The sequence below is a fragment of the Lygodium microphyllum genome, chromosome 1 (assembly GCF_053477565.2).
Source record: "Lygodium microphyllum isolate KBCC chromosome 1, Lygodium_microphyllum_v1.1.10, whole genome shotgun sequence".
In the NCBI taxonomy this organism is placed as follows: domain Eukaryota; kingdom Viridiplantae; phylum Streptophyta; class Polypodiopsida; order Schizaeales; family Lygodiaceae; genus Lygodium; species Lygodium microphyllum.
Window position 1 is genome coordinate 189,611,497 of NC_141135.1, and position 6,928 is coordinate 189,618,424.

Genomic DNA, 6,928 nt, shown 5'->3' on the forward strand with positions numbered 1-6,928 from the left:
CATCTAAGTTCAAGGATATCAACGCAATGTTAAATGTTCATTTCAACCTTCAAGAGCTTATGGAGGATCTTGCTAACAAGCTTCAAGTTTTATGTAAGATTATATTATATATGTATAGAGCCTTACAATCGATAGTTATGTACATTACACTCATTCAAACAACCATTGCTCCCAAGATAACTCTTATTACAGGTGGAACCTCATTAAGGAGAAGTTCAATCTCAAAACATATTAGAAATCAAATGAATGGATCTTGTGTTGACAAAGTAGAAAATTTATCTAAGTTTAAGTAAATCAAGGTAAGGTTGAATGTTTGTTTCAACTTTCAAGAGCTTCTAGAGGATCTTATTGACAAGCTTCAAGTTTATAGGGAAGATTATACTAGGCATATGGAGAGTCTTGTAATTGACAATTATGTGCATTACACTAATTCAAGTAACCAATGCTTCCAAGACAACTCTTATTATCACAAATAGTATGTCCATGGACATGCTAACAAGCACAAATTTAGCATGTGAATTAGCCAAATCTAAATATTATCTAAAATGTGAACTTGTTATATCATTGGTGAAATGTTATGATTTGATTTGTAAAAAATTTGTCACCTATTTTCTTAATATGTTAAAACTAATAAACACAAAAAACATACTAGGTTAAGTTTCTTTCACCATGTAACAATTCATCTTTATGTTTTGTTAGTAAGTGATTCTTCAATCTCAAAACATCTTTCTCTATAATAAGATTGAGTTATATTCTTTTAAAAATTTATAACCATCACTAATACAACTCATCAAAACAAAGAGCTATTGTAAAAAGGAGATGTGCTATTGTTTATAAGAGCTTCAGAATATAACCTTCCATCCAAGCAAAGATCAAGTTTCTTTACTTTAAATCTCGACACATTCTTCATGGAATTTGAAAAAGTGCTTCCTAGAAAGTGTTAATCCCTTATCTTCTTGAAGAGATACATAGGACATGCTTGGAATGCTTAAGATCTTGTTGGCCTACCCTATCTATAACTCATCTTGACTTAGCTTTATCTATTCCTTAAACCTTGTCAATTACAACTAGTTGCTAAACTAGGTGAGGGTATGCCTTTCCTTGGCAATGGTTTCTTTAGGAATTTGTGATGCTATTTGTAGTACTCTCTTTATTAGAGGTGATAGCTACCTACTATGGTGATGTTGAGAGTCCTTCACTCTTTAGTTTGAGTTTAGCTCTTTTTCTCATTTTCTTGGCACTCTTCTTGCCAATGACTAATCCATTCATCATCATGGGGCCTTCAATGCTCACTCCCCTAATCTTACTTTGTGCATGAATGATATCGTGCATAGGAATGGGAATGATAACTTTGCCATTGCTCCTTTCCACTACAAATAGGATCAATGAAACTAATAGTACTATTGCCTTGCTTCTACTACTTGCCTTATGTTGTGGATAGTCTATGTACATGTATGTGATTCCACATTCAAGGAAATGATGGTTCAACATCACTCCCCCTAAATTTCTCTTGTTTCTATGGACACTTTTGAGGAAGCATGTCCTGACCACCCATAGTTTCAATATGCAATGGGATCTCTATTTGTAGACACGCCTTACCCGTGGCCTCATCCCAATGTCATAATGGATAACATGACAATAGTTCATGAGGATCAAGTGTTCTTCATTGTCATAAATAAACAAAAGGATTTGTGTATCACTAGAATTTGCTATATTGGGTATTCCTCAATGAAGTGGACAAGGGTAGGTGCATGAAAATTAGCGCAAGGGATCTAGGGATCTCAAAAGGGCAAATCTCAACTCATTGCATGCTCATTGGAGGGGTCGATAGTGACAATTGTGGGACAAGTGGGGATTTTATAGTGTAATTTAGGCTATGGCTAAACTTCTAGTAGGCAAATGTAGGGGGCAAGGTGCCTTTGTGGGGCTTTGTAATATGTAGCTTCATGGCCGAATCGTCCATAGTTCATGCATGATCAAGGTGATCAGAAACATTTTTCCCACCACAGTAAATGGATTACACATTTTGATGGTATGTTCTAGAAATTTTTAATGATTTTGTGATCTTGAGTAGTTCTTACTACTGCTTCCTAACATTAGCTATACTAATTCCTAGGTTTCCCTAGTTTCTATGTAGAATTGTCCTCAAGTATATCATGATAGGATCCATGTGGCTATTCATCACTACTACATTCATGTGGTGAAGGTCATCCACATGGATAGCCTTGTCTAGAAAATATTGATATTGGAGCGATCAAGTACAAACTTTCTAGTCAAGGTTTTATAGATCTTTTCATTATGGATACCCTTGATGAAGGATTTTGTGAGATTACTACATTGGCAGTGAATCTCTTTGTGGTAGAGATCCATTTGTACAAAGTCAATATCTTAGAGACGTAATCTCTCATGCTTTCATCCTCTAACTAATTAATGCTCATGAGCTACAAAATGAGATTATTCCCACAGTTAGCTTTGGAAAACTGTTTAATGAACATGTCCTTAAGCAGTATGAAAGAGGCCTTTTCAACATCATCTGGATAAACCAAGTTCATCCCCTTTCTTCTAAGCAAAGTTTGAAAGCCTTGTTTGCTTTGCACCACCAAGAAGGTTACTGGCCTTATAGAAGTTCTCAAATTATTTGATAAAGCTGCAAGGCTCGTCACTAATGTGGTACTTGTTTAGTTGTTTTATAGTTAAGGAAATTTTAACCAAATCTCTAGGACTTGGAGTGTTTTTCATTTTGGTTAGAATGGTTTGTGCAATGTCGATGTGTACTTGCATTATATCAGAGCAGTTAAATAGGTGCTATTCCATAAGACCTAAAAGGGAGAGGAAGAATTGGGTATAGCTAGAAAGCAAATTTGCAATTCCCAACACAAGAGGAGAAATTCTTGGTAGATTTTTATAGTTAATAAAAAGAAGAAAGAAGAAAGACTAGGGTTTTCAACTTCCTATCTTGTGTGCATTCTCTATATATTGTGTCTTGCAAGGATTCAATATTTCTCTCTCTCCCCCTATCTTTTAAGGCATCAAAGCAGTATTCAGATAAAGAACTATGAACCACAAGAACAAGATTTTACAAGGAAGACTTGCTATGCAAAATACTTATGGCAATATCTCTCATTATGATCTTTGATTGATGAGCTATCTTTACAAGCATAGTGCTTGAGGAAATGTTATAGATCTCTAATCTAAACCTATGAAATCAAAATCTATGTGGCCGAATTCATATTCTAGGCATGTTTTAGTCTCCATTTAGGAATTTGACACTCTTCATGTGTGAGTCTGATAAGGTTTGAGATCTCTATAAATCTTGTTGTTTTGCAAATAAGTTATAGGTGTTGGGTGTGGCAAACAGTATTTGTAGACTCTCACACTATAGTTGTTGCTTGACGTATGCTTATGTGTGGAGATTAATATAGGTGATAGTTTACCTAGATTAGCAGGTGGTTATAAAATAGCTTTTTTAAAGTTTTGTTGCACTATGTCTAAGGGATTTAATCATATTGTTAGTGGCAAGCTTGATAAGCATAACTTCCATGCTAGGAAGTTTAGATTGACCAATTTTCTTATGGATAAAGGTTATTAGGACCACATTGAAGGAGATAATACTAAGTAGAGGAAAATGCTATGCCAAAGCAGACCAAGGCATCTAAGAAATGGAATCACAGTGCTCAAACAGCTATATATTGTATTGAATTTCCATTAGTGTTTCACATCAACATGATTGGATGTATATAGGTTGCAATCAATCTTACAAAAGCATGGAATAACCTAGTGAAACTATTTGGTACAAATATCAAAGCTAGAAAGTTGTAGTTGAATTCTAAGGATCATGCTCATTGGGAGAAAGCCATGGATAAAGAAATGGTTGCATTGGACGTAAATTGAACTTGGGATCTGGTACCACTATGTGAGAAAAAGAAACCTATTTTCTACCAGTGGATTTACAAAGTAAAGTATAATGAAAATGGAAGAATGAGTAGATATAAATAAATACTTATTAGCAAAGGTTATGCATAGACTTATTGGATCGACAATGAGGAGACATTTGCTCTAGTGGCAAAGATGACAATTGTAAGAGTTGTCATTGCAATGGCTACATTAAAAGGTTGGGGCTTGCATCAAAATCTTGAGAAATAAGACCTAGGGTAAGTCCATATCCTATGTATGCACTAAATAAAATAGAGGCTATATGTAAAGAGACTTTAGAGTGAAAAGGTATATATCACTTTAGTGAGATACTTTGTGTGTATCATGTTGAATGGAGAAGTGAGAAGGATGAAGATGAAAAAGCAATCTTCTCCATATCGTGTGCCATCTCCCTTTCATTGGACATCCATATTTATTCCTTTCAATTGATATCAAAGCAAGAGTGTGAGAGAAAATTATTAGATTGAAAAGCATGATAAATCAAGGTCCACATCGAATTGAAAACTTGTTTTCCACCATTAAATTGGGCACAAATCCTCGTCTAATCCACCCAAAGCAAGTACATGGATTCAAAGAGCTATTATAGCTCGAATTTGGGAGTTGTTGAGCTTGCTTTGAATGCATTTTGGAATCCATGGAAGGTTGCAAATCAATGTATGAGAGCAAGGAATTGATTGGTTTTGGTCTCAAATCGGCACATGTATTGGATGCCGAAAGCTTAGGGGCTGCTTAATGTAGGATAGCCACATCCTTGGAACTTAGTTTGAGCGAATTTTCTTGGATATTTTTAATGTTTTTTTGGTCTCTAATTTCAGCGATTGATGCTCAAACTTCTTCACATGCTTGAATAGTGGTTTGGCACTTTGCATACTAATGGTTTTTCTAAAGTTATAGTTATCATAATGTCAAAAATTGCACAGATTACTTAGATTGTTGGTGACAAGTTGACCAAGGATAACTATAGTGTATGGTTCTATCACATGAATAATTTTTTAATGGGAAGAGGTCTATGGGGCCTCATTACAAGTGAAGATGCATGCCATGAAGTTTTTGAAGAGCCCACAAAGGAAAAAAAGAGGTCCTACAAAGATTGGATAGGTTAAAATAGGAAGGCTTTGCATAAGATATCTATATGCATTTCAAAAACATTGATCCCGTACATTACAAAGGCTACTACCAATCAAGATTCTTGGGAGATCATTAAGAAAGTGTATGGCACTTGCACAAAGGAAAGAAAAATATAGATAAACCTGAGATTACATGGTGCATGGTGTGGGAATTGAAGTATTACTAATTATGTTGCAGAGATAAAGCAGATTGTGCAAGATCTTGCTTCAATAAATGTACATGTGGATGATGATGACTTGGTTTTGTTACTTTGAATGGACTTGGACCTACATACAAGTCCCTTGACACCTACATTCCTTTGAGAGGCGGCACTATGCCTAACTTTAAGGAGTTGGTTGGTTATTTTGTTGCTTGCAAAAGAAATGAAGTTGGACCTTAATGCATATATACCAATGGGACAGATACTAGTCAAGATAGTATGTTCTACCATCGAAGAGATCATGGTAGCTCATCCAGAGCTAGAGGATCTTCATATGGTCGTGGAGATAGCTTTGCACATAGTTATAGCTCTTTGGCACTTGGTGACTTTATGCCTAGAGGTAGGGAAAGATCCTACTCCCTCATAAGGTGCCACCAATGATCTGTGGTGCTCAAAGTTGTAAGGCCCCAATTATTAGGAAAAGCCATATGTGAGCCCAGATATTGGTTGAGTCCTGACTTGTATGTTAGATGAGTTCTATGCGACCGAATGGCAAAAAGGTGACTGTTGTGGTTCTAATCTTTGGGTTAGATGGAGTAGTTAAGCTAGTAGCAACTCAAGGCACATTGCATCGAGTTGCAGGGTAAGGGAGTTATCAAGGGCCCCTATTTTGGGGTCCAGGGGTTGCGAAAGGGGCCCCTTGCACTGGCCCCCTTGGCGAGGGCCTGGGCATAGCACCCCCTACTTTTTCATGATGCTCCGATGATTGGTGCCTCTTCGTTGGCCTGGTGAGAGAGATGAAGATGGATTACAGATCCACACAGAGCGCTCTCTGTTTTGGATGTAAGCATGCATCATATGATTGAGAAATGAGAAACCTAATTTTTTAGTCTTTCTCTCTCCTCCCTCTCTCTCCTACAAGGGGCAATTCTTGCATGTCAAGGGAGATGAAGGCCCGGGTGGTGAATGCTTGTCCGGCATAGTACCGAATCACTTCCAAGTCGACTTGGGGTTGGAGATGGATGATTGGAGATGGGTTGAGCATTAATGGTGGACTGTTCTACTATCCCGAATCTAGTTTCAGAAACCCGCAACCGTAAAAAAACCAATAATTCTATTTCATAAAGGAAAAAATGCTTTTTTTAAAGGTTTGGTTGGCCAAATGATGTTCATATTGGATGAAAATTGGTTTGAATGTTGTTTGCTATACATTTGATGATTCTATGTTAGAAAAATCAAAATACATAATGCCATAATGCTGATAATAATTTTCTAAAATCCAAAAAACACACATTTTACAAAGGAAATTGGATTTTTATCATTTCACATTTGATAAAAATGATGCATGAGGGATGAAATTGGAACATGAGTGATTCTCAGTTGTCATAATCAGAAAAACCAATAAATGGTCTATTTTCTTGATAAATAAATAGTGAAAATAGTAAAAAATAGGAAAATTTAGATTTTTCACAACAAATAAATAAGAAAAAATATGGATAATGTGTGTACATGTTTGGCAAGGTTGAGGCATGAGGTATAGCCTCAGCTTCCCTTGTTTTTATGTTTTAGTGTGTTTTTATTGCTGCATACACCAAAAATGATAAAACATAAAACCCTACGCATATGCAATGATGCAACATATAAGCGATAGGGGGAAAAGAAGGATCATGGAAGTGTTTAAGCGTTGAAAATGAAGTCTGATCTTTTGGTTGTGCATGTCATATAGGA